The sequence below is a fragment of the Pipra filicauda genome, unplaced genomic scaffold, assembly GCF_003945595.2.
Source record: "Pipra filicauda isolate LSUMZ 115617 unplaced genomic scaffold, ASM394559v2 scaffold391_size691406_pilon, whole genome shotgun sequence".
Classification (NCBI taxonomy): domain Eukaryota; kingdom Metazoa; phylum Chordata; class Aves; order Passeriformes; family Pipridae; genus Pipra; species Pipra filicauda.
In genome coordinates this window covers 118,980-133,735 of record NW_024104522.1, presented here as the reverse complement: position 1 = coordinate 133,735, position 14,756 = coordinate 118,980, and the positions used below count along the sequence as shown (strand labels likewise).

Below are 14,756 nucleotides of genomic sequence, written 5' to 3'. Positions count from 1 at the left end.
AAAACTGTAATCCCAGTTATGAGTCCTCCAATGACCCTGAGAAACCTTGCTTAGGGCCTGATCCTCCAAGGAGCCTTGCCAGGGTCCCAAGTCCTGCTCAGAGCAATCATTTTTCACTAACTCCAAATACAGCAGTGCTAGCAGGATTCATTAACTGAATTTTGCAAAGTGCTTTGAACATGAAACACGGAAATAATGCCAAGTTATGTGATATTTGGTGTATTTCCTAGAGCCATGCATGTAATTAAGGGAGAATCTCAGCTTTCAAAAACCAAAGCAGTTTCTAACCCTCCTTGTCATAGGAAAAAAATAATAACCTGAAAACAAGACTAAAAGTTAACAAATTAGGAGGCAAATTTAAAGGAAAAAACAACTCACCAGGTTGTGCTATCTTAATGTCCTGGTTTGGGGAGCAAAATCATAAAATTGAGCAGTTGAGTATGACTGTGTGACTATGCTTTAAATATTTATTAAAGGAAAATACATTATTAATTTTTTTTGTGCATTCAATATAGAAATTATTAAGCCCTTATCATCACAGCCTAATGTGGATGTTGAGCGCAGCATTTGTCCTCAGAGCAGCCTGTCAGTGGAACTGTGCCTGTTTTCTCCTTGGTCGTGGAGGAAGGTCTGTGTTCCTGGCTAGGGCCAAGGCTGGTGGCTGCAGGCTCAGTCCCAGCACTGCCAGTGGCTCCCTGGATGAGCATCCTGTGGTCCTGCTGGGATCAGTCCCCAGCCCCACGGGGGTGGCTGCAGACACTGCTCTGCTGGGTTGAGATGGACACCTCCCTGTTTCTGTGGGGTGCTGCAGTGTTTAGCTCAGGAGTGTTTTTAAAGCACTGCAGCCTCCTTGAGCAGGAGTTACCAGAGCCCCCGGGGTTACCCTGCACTAGTAGATCACCACGTGCACTTACATTAGGAATTTTTTTTCAGCACTCATCTGGTTTTGCTGCTTTATGGCCTGATTTGAAATTGCCTTATACTGTGCTGTCAGCACGGGTGTTTACTGCTGTCAAAGGACCTGTTCAAAGAATCAGCAAAGCCACCACAGGATTCCTTCTTATATCATTTTGGCTCAGGTCTCAAATATGTACCAGCAATTAAAAAAAATAGAGAAAAAAGAAGGCAATGGCTTCAGGTTACAACAAGTAAGGAGCATATCAGCTTTTCCAGACACAGATTGATTTCGCTGTGCCTCTCCCCTTGAATATCCTTAGCTTCAATGAAAAAGCAACTGGAGGCAAATACATGAAGCACTTTATAAAGAAAACGTGGTGTGGCACTTCATTTTCTCTTTCAGGGATGTTACTTTGCTATTTTATTGTTGAGACTGCAAAGCCCCAGCAAGGTACGAAGCAGGATAAGAAGATAATGAGAATTTTCTCTCCAGCCAGCACACACTGGCTGAGGGCTGTTTCAGATGGCATCAGGTTTCTTTAGCCTACTCAGAGCTTGAAAATGTGCCCTTGATTTCAGCCCACAGGAACGTGGGCTTGTGCTGCTTTATTGTCTAATGGATCTTTCCCTTGATCTCCTCATACAAACACGTTGAGCATGTGGTTGGGTCACTTAGAGAAAACTGAACCCCACTCATGCTCTTAGTGTAATCCCTTCATATTGATTGCTGTGCTGCACAGGGGCAGCAGGTAACCAAATCCATGTGGCTTCGGGCTGGCAGCTGATCGTCCCACACACGCACAGTTCAGCTGGTGAGCTCCCCACAGCACCAGCACTGCTCTGCCCCGTCGCTTCCCACCGAGTGTGAAACACAGAAATATCTTGGAGCACGAGGACGGGGTGGCAGCAGTTGTTCATGGGAAGGGAACAGATGCAGTGGAGGATTTTACTGGGGAGTGTGTTCCTCTCTGGATTTATCTTGTGGGTATCTCATGCTTATCTTTTGCCAGCTCGTGTTAGAGCAGAGTAGGGTAACCTTGAAGCCAGTGTGTACCAAAAGTATTGTGTGAAATAAAGGCAAACAACTAATTATAAAATATATAGGGGACAACCTAAGTATTTGTAGAAACAGCTTTCCAGTGACCAGAACAACTCTTGACTGGATTTTATGTGTTATTAGGGTCATGTCTTCCATTTCCTGACATTTGTGGGGGTTTGGGCTCAATGGAAGCCTCATTCTTCTCTATGGCTTTTGGGGACTATACAATGCTAATTTGCAATCAGAGTGATTTGTGGGGGACACATTATAAACTTGGGTCTAAAGGGAGCGAGGAATCCCAGGAACTGTTGTAGCCTCAGGCCAATTTCTAAATATAAAGTATCCTGAGATGATCTGTCATGTTTGACTATCTCCTTGGTTCAGTTTAATGGGATCTCAAATGCTGGTGATGTGAAACAGAGGAAAATGGGCTAATGGGAACCCTCACAAACACTTGAGTCAAGATGAGTGACTGGTTAAAGGTTTGGTCTAGTGCTTGGTGACTGTGGGCTATAACGGGGCATCCAGTGGGGGAAGGAGGGAGATGCCAACTGGCTTTCTACTCTGCTTCCAAATATAGCAAGTGCAGGTTTTGCCCCCAGATGGGTAGAACTGCACATACAATGCTGCTGGTGCAATAACCATGCCCTGGAGTGGGGAGGTGCAATCAGGATACTTACGGAAATGTGTCCCTTAAGAACATTGTATCATGTTACTCCTAACAGCAACAGAAAATGGAGATAAGCTTCAGGTTCTTCTTACATGAAGCGTGTGCCAGTTCTCTACTGTTTGGTAATTCAGAGTGTTTCTGTGAACACACCCACCCCTTAAATAAGCCTGCATTTTTAAAATCTGTGTTCCCAGCAAAATAACTGAAATGATTTTGGCACCGTCATTTCCCAACTAGACACCTTGAGACTGGATTTTTTCACACCATTTTCATTTGGGGTTGTTTTGGCATGAATTTCAAACCTGAATGCATCAGTATCCCCAGGCTATCTTGAGGATCTGATCTAAGAGGCATCTTCACACTTACCCTAAAAGGTTGGAGACGGTATGTGCTCTTAGCTCATTTAAGACCTACAGGTTTGTAACAGACTTGCACTTATAGGTCACTGAGGATCCCTTACTAGCTAGTGAAAGAGTGACCTTGGCTGTAATGTCAAATGCTGCAGAGAATCAGAGTAGCTGTGGGGACAGTCATGGCTTGCACTTTAAAACTGTGGTTTCCTTTGGGACAGGGTAGTTTCAGGGGCAACAGTGTTTGTGCATGACTGAGTGAAGAGATCAAAATCTAACCCACTGAAGGGGTTTGTATATGCAGGATTTTAGACTGGTGTTGGTAGCAGGTGATGGGTCGTTGCTTAGGGTATAGGACAGATTTGTTACTAGTGATTACTTCATTATTAGCTTTATCTAGTTCTTCACTGTGTTGTATTACACTCAATAAGTAATACCTGGACCTCCATCCAGACTTAAACTGCCCCCCTCTTCTCACTCCCCTCCAGTTTGGAGAGATTATTGAGACAAGGTTAGTTAATTTAGTATCATAGAGTCATAGGATGGTTTGGGTTGGAAGGGACTGTAAAAACCATCCTTTTCCTGCCATGGGCAGGGACACCTTCCACTAGCCCAGGTTGCTCCAAGCCCTGTCCATCGTGGCCTTGGACACTTCCAGGGCTGGGGCAGCCACAGCTTCTCTGAGCAGCCTGTGCCAGGGCCTGCCCACCCTCCCAGGGAAGAATTGCTTCCTATTGTCTAATCTAAACCTGCCCTCTCTCACTTTAAAGCCGTTCCCAGTTGTCCTGTCTCTCTATGCCCTTGTAAAAGGCCCCTCTCCAGAGGGACTAGAACTGTTTCAAAACCCACTTGTCAGGATGCTTAAGGAGGGGAGAGGTGAGTTACCAGGCCCTCTTAGCTGCACCAACAGAAACAAAGGCACCAGTTTTCATCAAATTAGTCTTAAATCAGTCCCTCATCTTTTAGTCAACCAACTGCTGTTAGAAAGCAACATTTACAGAGCAGGGAATCCTCTCTTTTCTTGGGACAAAAGCCTTGATTGTATTAAGAAAGAGAAATTGTGCCACTTTTTTACCATGTCTTGAGCAGAGCAGACACAGGAGATTATTTCATTGGACTTTCTCCTGCTTGAGACATGTTCAAGATAAATGTACACTGGCAGTGTTGCAAATGGAGGCTTTTCATAACTCTGCATGTCCCCCTTCTCCCTACGTCTTTCCAGCTCCAACAGATGTGATCAGAGCAGGAGATTTGGTGGCTAAGTGACCTGATTTACACAAGAGCAGCCCAATCTCTGGACAGTTGCAGACTCTCATTTCTGAAGCTGCAGTGATATTCAGAGACTGCACTTTCAGAGTTTGGCTCTCCCATTCCCAAATATTGTTTTTCATACTGTATGCTAAATAGCCATAGCTGGGGCCACGGATTACAGGAATTTAAGCTGCCACCTTATAAAATGCTAGAAGAATCCAGTGGGACATTTAGAACACGAGTGAATTGGAGCCAGCTGGAAACAGAATACAGGAGGCGGATTTTCTCCTGGAGGGGTGCTAATAATTCCTGGTAAAGATCAAAATGAAGGACAGTTGGATTGGTTTTGAATATCCCATGGCTTTGCATAAAGAGAATCTCACTTCAGTCACAGCTTATTATCAGGAGGGTTTTTGCTTTCAGGTGGAGATCTACTTTCCTGTTCTGTTTGCCCCCTGAAGGAGTGCATTTGCAGCTGTGTGCTCTCCCTAGGGCATGCCACCCTGAGAATTGCATGGCATGCCCAGAAACATCAGTTCCTTAGTCCCACGGGGCAAGCAGAGCTCTGGAGGGATCCCAGCAGTGGTTGGCAGCACAGCACAGTGGTGCTTTTCTGTGCTGGGGTAACCAGTCCCTGCCCACAGGAGTCCAACACTGCCTCTGAATTGCTCTCCACTGCACCTTTGGGCCATCTCAGCTTGTCTGCATGGCAGCAGGACAGCCTGGATGTGGGGCATAGAAGAACCCTGGGCTGGTTTCTCCTGCTGCTCTCCAGTTTTCCTCCTGAGCCCAGGGATCACAGCCCTGCTCCCAGGTGAGCAGGCCACCAGCACTTCCTTTCCTCACTCTCAGAATCACAGAACCAGAGAATTGGTCAGGTTGGAAGAGACCACAGTGCGTCACCTGGTCCAATGTCTGGACACTCAGGAGCCTTAAAACATTTCTATCTTCTGTGTGGTAGATTCTGCTCTAAAGAGGTACCCAGAAGAAGTAAGCTTCTTTTCTTATAGTTTAGCCAGTTTCCTTCAAAGAATTTAAAGGTGCAGCCAGACATGGTGCAAAGCAGCTCCTCGTTTGATCAGCTGCCTGAGTTCTGTGTACATTCAGGTATATTTAGATGACCAACCATTAGGTTGTTAATGTAAAGGCAAATGCCAAACACTTGGGTGTTCATTGTGATGTCCTGGTTATTTCTAAACCCTCAAAATACTTAATGATCCTTTGGGTTGTATTAGCACCTAAGAACCCCAGAATTTCATTGTCCTGCAGCTAAACAAATGTATCACAACCTGCCTATCAAGTCCAGCACATTCTTCATCAGTGTATAGTGTCTCAGTATTTACAGAAATCATCTGTTTTCTCATTATGCTGAGAAGTTTTGCTTGCCGTTATCCCTTTCTGAAGTTAGAGTGGTCACTTGTCTGGATTGTTTTAAATGTGTAAGTTTTTCTAAGTTACTAATATCTGTATGAACTTTTTGGGCCGTGATTTTGCAACAAGGAGTATTTCCATTTTTCTTGCAGAAGGCTTTTTGCCAATTTTTTAAACCCTTAAGAGAAAATTTTTTGCAGGGGCTTGGTGAGAAAATGTTCTTTATTGTTTCAACATGTCTTGGGACAAATAGAAACTGGTCCTGAGGCAAGACAGTATTCAGAATTAAAATAATTCTCTTAAATATGTTATGCCAAGGTACTGTTGGCTGTGTCCCCATTCCTTTCAATGATATTGCCTTATTCAATTGATTGGAAATGAGAGTAGAAGAATTTTACCTTAATTTTACTCCCTACAGACAGTAACCTGGAGCTGGTATATCCTCTATACTTGGTACTTACTCTGCTGACTATATTTTGCAATCCTGGGTTCCCCCTGGCCCATACACCAATATACTCTTATTTATGGAGTGAAGTGCATTAATGCAAAGTGACACAGCATGATGGGTGCTTGGTTTTACCAGCATGTGGGAAGATCTTACTCTTGGGACACTGGAGATGGACATCTTTGAAAGACTTTAGTTGCTGTCTCCTTCTGCTCCCCCCACGGTGTCACAACACTGCCTGGTTTTCCTCGCTGAAGGTGGAATCGCCACAGCCAGGCTGGGACACAGGTTCACAAAGACTGGCACTTGGCCATAATGTCGAAGGAAATCTGAAAAGCAGAGCTGTAGCTTGGAGCTTGTGCCTGAGTGGTGCTGTTTCAGACAGTTCATAGCTGAGGTGCAGGACAGGACCCTGAGAGATGAGGGACTGGCCAAAAGCCACGAGGTCAGGCAGGCAGCGCTTACAGGGCTCCCCAGGCGGGTCAGGCTGCCCTGCTCTCCGTGCTGTGCATCCTTCTGGGAAGCAGCTCTTGTGGTCCAAAAAGGCACTTGGGCTTGGCCCCACGTGCAGGTTTATGTGCCCTGTGTGTGTGCAGCCAGCATTCCTCAAAAGCACAAAGCACTGCAGAACCCAGGGCTCTGCCAGAGAATGGGAGAGAAACCCACAGATCCCTGGGAAGGGAGAAGAGGTGTCTGTCTGGAGAGCAGAGAGGCTGGGAGGTTTCCAGGAGGCAGCTCCAGGCTTGCTGACATGTATTCTCCAGGGTGCCAAATAGCTGTGCAGGAGTCTGGGGCTGCAGCGAGGGCTGCTAACAGATGTGGCTCGTGGCTCTGTTCACCTGCGACACGCAACTGTGCTACCAGGAAGTGTTTGTAAGTTGGATTACAGGACTGGGAGGATTTTTTGTTGTGTATTGCCAAGTCCTGGCTGTTCCCTCTCATCACCTACAGCAGGGAAACTGCTCCGTGGGGACACTGCAAGTCAACTACAAGGGTCCCCACCACCATGAAGTGCCAAATCCTGACCCAGCAGCAGGTGACAGTGTGGCAGCATGGAGTGCTGGGGAGGAGATGGTGGGCTGTGCAGAGGGACACAGCTCTCTGGATGGCCTTTCACAGATTTGGGGAGGTAGAGAAGCGTCGGTGAAGATGAGTAACGATGCCACACAAGGTGAAGGAAAACTGCTTCCAGGAATATGAGGTGTAAGAAGAACACTTAAAACAATGTCAGAAATAGTGTCTCTTCCAGCCCTGTAGGTATCTGGCAATAAAAATGTATTGATTAGCTGACATTCTTGCTAACAGATGCTAACAAAGAGAGCCTGTACGAGGCTGATTTTTATACTGAATCATGGCTTGTGCATTGGAAGCTACTGGAAAGAAATTCCAAAAGTCTTATACTCATGTGGGCCCTGCTCCCATTTCTGCAGATGATCTTCCCAGTAGAAACAGGGGGGATACTTCCCTCTTCTGCCACTCAGAAATACCAGTCTACTTTCTTCTTGGCAGATCTCTGGCTCTGCTCTTCAGATTCTTGCTCATCTGAAGATAACCCACTGTGTGGGTTATACAGGCCTTGGCTCCTAAAGCCTGTGTGTTAAAGGAGTGCCTTTTCCTAGGGCTGTTTGACCTCTTAAAGCTCACTTGCTCTCAGGGATCATCCAGCAGAGTAACCTAACACGTGGTCCCACCATGCAGCAGTGGAGAGCAGAGAGCTCAGGCAGTGAGGGCTGGAGTGAGCACTGCCAGGGCTGGGGGGGCACCCTGAGGTCTGTGCCATCACAGTGGTGAGATGTGTGCCCTGTGTGCCCGAGGGCTGCACTTCCTTCTTATCTGTACCCATAGCTTAAGGAGGAGTGACCCTCTGGTTCCTGGCTGTTTATCAGAGTGTGTGTACCTGAGCCCCAAGAGGAGCACAGCAGTGGCAGCTGGCTGCCAGCCTGGCAGAGCCCCTTTGGCTGGAGCTCTGCAGCCAAGAACCTTCGCTGTCGTTGCCGAGTGCTTCACTGTCTCCTTGTGTTGGGAGAAGCAGGCCTGTTTCCAGAGTGCAGCTGGGCTTTTAGGGAGAGAGCAGAGCAGACAAGAGAAGATGAGGAGTGCAGGTTCCCTCCTGCCCTATGGCTCACTGCAGCACATTAGCTCTGTGTCATGCAGAAGTGACCATGCAGCTCCTTCTATTCGGATTAGGCTGTATTCATTTGTGGGGGAGTACAAAGACCTCCAATATGGATATTCTGGGACTTCTTTCATAGAAAACGAGGAGCTTGCTATTGAAGCACAGTCCCCTGTCCAAGTTCTGAATTTTGCAACCAAATTCTGCAGTGTTTTTTCTAATTAAATCCCCACTGAAGTAAATTTTTATTCAGTCAGGGGGTGAAGAAATAGTTCACTCTGTTTCATAGCAGCAGAAGTCCTTAATCCTGGCTTCTCAGCTGATATTAATGCCAGTCTTTCAGTTGCATTCACTACCACTTTGACTTTAATTCCTCTGAGGAATCTGTCTCTTAGATGCCTGAAGTAAAAGCCCGATCCCTATGTCAGGTGGGCTTCTGCTGTTTTGTAAGTTTGATGAGAAAAGCAGTTCTTTATAGGGAGACAAATCAAAGCTGCCTTCTTCCAGGTGTAGATGAATAGGATGGGTAGAGAAAAGTGGCTTTTTAATGCAGAGGCGTGTGTTAGCTTAAACAAACAAACAAGAAAAAGAACAACTGAATCTGGGCATGAATTATAGCCTGCTTCAGATTTCAGTGTGTCACGTTTTGAATTGAGCTGAAGTACCTACGGCTTTTTTTAAATTGCATTTGAACAAAAGTAAATACAAAGAGAAAGAAACCAGGACAGCAAAAGCCTGCAGGAAATTCCTCTACTGTAAACAAAGTCACCTTATGATTGATGTGAATGTACAGCCCCTTGTAAACATGTCTGTTTACTTGCAGGAAACCAGAAAGAACCCACATTGGGCGCTGCTGATTTTATCTAGCTTTGCCTAAATGCTTTTGGCTTCCAGTAGTCACTCTAGAGGGAGCACAGGAGTGATGGCTGCTCCCTGGAAAACTCGAGTCTACTGTACTTTTAAAATCTGTGCCACATGCTGCAGATGGGCAGAGCTTCACAGGGAAGATTGGTAACAGCTTTTGGTGGCTGTCCTGACCCTCAGCAGTGAAAGCTGATTAATAGTGGATGTGAAGCATTATTCCTTTGCAAAGGAGCTCTCATTTTCAGTGCACCTAATGAGGGAATTTTATACCTCTAAAAACATAGTAATAACCCTGATCCTACACCCTTAGGTTGCTGTAGGCGCCCACTGAAAGGTCCTTGTTCTAACAAAGACTGTCAGTGCTGCTGAGGCTGATGAGTTTTGTGGTGATGGAAAATGCTGTAATTGTGGGATGTGTTGTTTCAGTTTAAGGTTTGGTCCTTTCTGAGGGTGAAATTCTGGCTGTGCTGATGTCTGTGGGAAGCTGGTCATAACCTTTAGGGGCTGCAAGTCATGGCAAGCAAATCTGGATTTTTTCTAATGGATGTAGCAGAGGAGTGATGGGGGTTATCCATGTCTCCTGCTGAAGGTGTGACCTGTGGCTACCCTAGAGCAGCCTTGCATTACAGGGACAAAGCTAAGTGCTCAAGGCCTCTGTCCATGCATAAGGAAGTTTTCTATTCTGTTCTCTGTTCATTTCCTAACCATTTCTAACATTATAAGGGCTTTTTTTACCAAGTACAAGTACTGAGTTGATGTCTTCACTGTTCTATCCCTGGGACTTTTGCCAGTGGTAACACCTAACCCAGACATGTCAAGGGGTTTGTGGAGTTTGGGTTTCTCCACATGTGCATTACTTTCTAGTTATTGAAATGTAATTCAGTCTGGCATTTCCATACCATGACAGTCAGTTAGTTGAGATCTTGCTATACCTCATCACCCTCAGCTTCAGATTTGACAACTTTGAATGATTTGGGAATCGATTGCAAACGTCATTTTCCTAATCACCCCTTTTCCACGTTGTTATGGATGAGTTGCACAGGATGGATGCCAGGACAGGTCTTTGGAACAGCATCTTAGCAGCCCTGTCCTGCTGTAAAAAATTACTTTCTTTTCTTTTAACCAGTTACTAATCTGCAAGAGGTTGTTCCTTCTTACACCATGACATCATTATGAATCTTTGGTAAGGGACCTTCTTAAGAGTTTTTCTTTTAAAAACCCTATATTTAAACACTGTCAGCTAGATCATTCTTCCCCATTCTTAGCCATACACACGGTGAATCTCTCAGAGAGCTCGAAGGGATCAGTGGTACCATTATCACATATTTACAATTAAGTCTGTTCCTCAGCATAATTTCTGCTAATTTCTTCAGAACAAAAGCAAAGTGTACATACTCAGATTCCAGGATCACCCATAATTATGTGTTTTAGTGAGCAGACATATATGATGCTCAAAAATTTAGTCCTACCTCTTGATTAAATATGACATTTACTCATTCTTTGTGAAGACAGGCAGTCTCCCCCTATGATTATGTTTTCTATTTTTGTACTTCTTGAGGGTCTCTGAGCAAGTTCTAATCAGAGTTGCCATCCTGGTGGGACAGCTGAGAGAACAGTCCTGATGGTTCCTATGCAGAAGTAGTAACGTTTATGGACTGAGACTAGAGAAAAACAATGTTGGCTTCAAAGTTACAGCTTCATAAGGAAAGTCCAAAGCCTGAATATTGGCTCTGACACCTCTGCCAGGCACAGCACCCACAACAGCCACCTCTGGCTCCCTTCAGGGTAATGCCAGGTGGGAAATCTTTGCACTGCTGGAGCCAGCGAGGCCAGTAAGAGTAATGAGCTGAAAGTAAAAGGGGAATTTGGGCTAAATACAGGGAAAATTATGCATGTCACAGTTAATATAGACAGACAGACATAACAGCCGAATAAATACTAGTCTAGAGGCTGGTGGAGATTTCCCTGCCTAGGAGGGAACTGAAGTCAGGATGTGTAGGTGCAGGTGAGTGCAGTGGGTGTGAGGCCAGCCCCCAGAGCAGCAGCACTGTGGCAGTGCTGTTCCAGAGGCAGGATGCTCAGCTGGCTGGAATTGTGCCATTTTCTGACTGCAGGCACTGCTGATCAACCTTCACATCCTCAGTCGTGAGCTCTCTTGGTTTGGTAAGGCAGAGAGGACAGAACAGGAGAATTTATGCCAGACTGAGAACAAACACTGCCTGATGTGGGTGGTTTTATACCTTGGAGGCCAATCCCTCAACTTTCTGACTTGTTTGCCCCCTTCTTTGTTTCTGATGGGAAAACAACCCCGAAGGATGTAAATCACGATGCAAGTCTCTCCACCCCACGTAAAAGTGAGGAACTGGAGCAGAAGGGGCTGGCCACATGCAAGCAAGGAGAGATGGCAGAATGCATTTCTTCCTAATAAATTTGACACAGAGGCTGGGAGCATGTTTATAAAACCCTAGCTGAGAGTAGAGGAGGGTTTGTATCTTTGTTTTTTTAAAGTGCAAAATCAGGGCTGGTTTATCGGGCCTGTGGGATTGGACAGCGTGTAGAAGGCCACCCATCTGGAAACCAGCTGATTGCTGCTGAAACTTTCTTCCCAGGCTCCATCCCTCCTCTGACAGGGTGCTGGGGTTTTATGAGAGGCTGACAGCAAGCCTTTTACAGACCGTGACTCCTTGTCTCAACAAAAATTGCTACAAATTAGCTGGAGAAGGGACCTGAGGGGATTGTCCCAATCTGGCTCAGGGTCCCAAGTACAAAGTCAGCAATTTTAACAGAATAATCTGAGTTTTCGAATCAATTGTGTCTGGAAACGACTTTATGGGAAATGGGTGAGTGGAAGGTAGGAGACAAGGGAGCAAGAGGAGGTTATTTCTAGATGGTCAAAGTGTAGATCATGTAAGTCTGTTGTCCAAAGACTTTTCAGGTTTTATAAAGAAAATCAGCTAGTCTTTGGTTTCCCAGGAATTCTTATTTCCTTCGAGCTGAAAGCAGCTTCTGTATAGAACTGGGACTTGTGCTCTGAGCCTGGGTATCCAAAATTTTATAAGCATTCAGAAAGCGAGCTTGCATTTGGCCCTCACTGGGGATCCCATTTTCACAATAGCCTAAAACTAGTGCATCCTGGAACACTCCATTCCCCTTTGAAAGACGTGACAAAAAACCCCCTTTTTTATCCAAATAACCCATCTGATCTGAGGCTTGTATCCCAGAGTGGTTCCACAGTAAAAAGAGATGTATAGGGTGGAAAGAGATTATCTTGAATTATACAGCTGAGCACTGCGTCTGGTCCTGTCAGCTCTGCGTGGAGTGTGGGATCACTGGGGTGATGCTGCACCACAGAAAGAGACTGAGAAAGCTTTTCAAAATAAGGAAGTTAAGTACAAGCTAAAACTTTAATAAGTACTAAAAAGCTTTGTTCAGGAAATTAAGTATTTTGGCACACCATAGACAAGTAGTTACCTTATTAAATCCCCAAGCAGTGTTTCCAGGTAAATAGACTGAATACTTTCTGATTACAGCTATTTATGCCTACATTTGTTTTGGAACTTTTGAAAATATCCATGAAATAGAAGGAAAAAAATGCCATTAAAAAGGATCAGAGAGCAATTTGCTTGGGTTGACCATGACAATTGTCAGAGCAAACTTTTGCAGTACTTTCACTCTTTATGGTAAAAACTGCTTGGCTGTTCTGTTGCACACAAGTCTCATGATGTTGATTTTTGCTTTCCAGAGTGACTGAGCCAAGCAGTTGTGGAAGAGGATGGAAACCCCTTGGACTTCCCATCTTGGAGAGAGGAGGACATCTCTGAGAAATCAGGGAGAACTGCAAGGGGCCCTTCTAAGCTGAAGGACGAGAGGAGAGGAGCACTGGACACCTCGCCTGGGTGTTCTCAGCAGCTGGGGCCATGTCCTGTTTGGAGGAGAGAGCCGGCCAGCGAAGGGCTGTGAGCAGCAGCACCCCTGGGGACCCCTCCTGGCCAGAAAACGGCACCAGGTAGGCTGGAGAGGGTTCTGGGTGGGTCCTGTGACCTGGGAGGTGCTCTGTGGGCTCTGGAGCTCTCTCAGCCCTTTGCCATTATCCTGGTCTGACCTTGATGTGGTTATGGGTTGATGCATTACCACACCAGTGAGGGCCCTGCTGTTGTTGGTGTGGTTATGGGGTGCCAGGGCCCTGCTGTTGTTGGTGTGGTTATGGGGTGCCAGGGCCCTGCTCTCATTGGTGTGGTTATGGGGTGCCAGGGCCCTGCTCTCATTGGTGTGGTTATGGGGTGCCAGGGCCCTGCTCTCGTTGGTGTGGTTATGGGGTGCCAGGGCCTGGCTCTCGGGAGCTGTGGCCTTTGGCATTGGGCTGTGCCAGGCTGGGCCTTGGCATGGGGCAATAGTGATGAGGGCGTGCTGTGGTTTACAGATGCTGCTTTCCCTGGTCACAGTTATGTCTGTTCTGCCTTTAGCCAGAATGTGTTTCACTTGTGGATCCAAACGCTGCTTGAACTGCAATAATTAATGATCACACTTAGATCAAGTCTGGCTTACACAGGGATGTTGACAGGCCCATGCCCCAGGTAGGGCATAAAGCAGCAGGGCAATATCTCCAGTTGGTGCTGCCCTCACGTGACCCTCGGGGTGGGAGTGGGGTGTTGCCTTGTGTGTGTGAGTGCCCAGGGCTGTGGGACTCTGCGTTCTCTGCCCCGAGGGACAGCTGGGAAAGGCACCCAGAGCAGCTCAGTGCAGAGGTTTGGATGTGCAGAAATTGAGGCAGTTTGAATTTGGAATAAATTTCTGAAGCTATTTGCAGGAACACTTGGAGGCTCTCAGAAATGTAAGAGAAAATACACACTTGCAGTGTGTGAAATGTCTTGGCAGAAAGCTTAGCACAAAATAAACCAAAACTTTCACCGACTTCCACCAGCTGGAGCTGTTACTGTAGCTGCCAGCCTGTCTTGGTTCAAAATTGCCTACTGCTGGTTGATCTGCAGCACTGTTGGGGTTGAAAGACACAGTCAAAGGGAGTTCTTTAAGTTCTCAAAATGTATTATGTGTGAAAACATTCAAATATACACTTAATTTAAAACAAAACTGTCGAGAATCAGGGTTTTTTGCTGTTTGCAGACATGCCAAGAACTCTGCTCTCTCCTGCAATAGCTAATTCTATAACTTAGTCTGACTGGGGCTGTTCCAGCTCCTGTTAAACACAGTGGAAAACTGCTGGTGGAAGGTGGATTGGGCTCATCTGGTGCCCTGTTGAAATTCGTGGTGATACACCAAAACAGAGCACAGATAAGAGCCTCAGACTGCAGAGTGGCTGGGGCAGGGACTCTCTGTTTGTGTGCATTGTGTAGTGTTGAACACATTTGTCGACACTTCAGCAATAATGAATAATGCCAGTGTGAGGAGGAAATCTCTCCACTCAACCCTAGGTGTTTCTGCTGGTAAGTGTTGAAAGAGAAACACAGAGCCCTGAACTTTGAAGACTTGGCAGGTGAGAAGAAGGAAAAATCTTTTCACTTTCCATTTAAATTTAGGCTTAATCTGCATTTGTTGGGTCTGGTAGAAATATTTGAGCTTTTAATTTAATGTTGTTGATTTTGGGAAAACTTCTTGGGATGCATGGCATGAAAACACCTTGGTTATGAGGCAAGGTTTTGATTTAATTTCTCCTTTCATCTGTTTTCCATTACAAACCAGACTAATTGCAGAAAGATTCTCTGTGGCAAAAAATACTAGGGGAAGTGTGAATTTGGAAG

General features: G+C 45.8%; 1 long non-coding RNA gene across 1 annotated transcript in view; it reads left to right on the top strand.

The window, feature by feature from the left end:
• The window catches only part of LOC120323975, a 35,355-nt gene extending 22,355 nt beyond the window's left edge, over window positions 1–13,000 (top strand). Inside the window, exon 3 of the long non-coding RNA XR_005564942.1 lies at window positions 12,743–13,000. This is a non-coding gene — a long non-coding RNA (uncharacterized LOC120323975). The remainder of the gene's footprint in view (window positions 1–12,742) is intronic.
• Window positions 13,001–14,756: the final 1,756 nt, after the last annotated feature.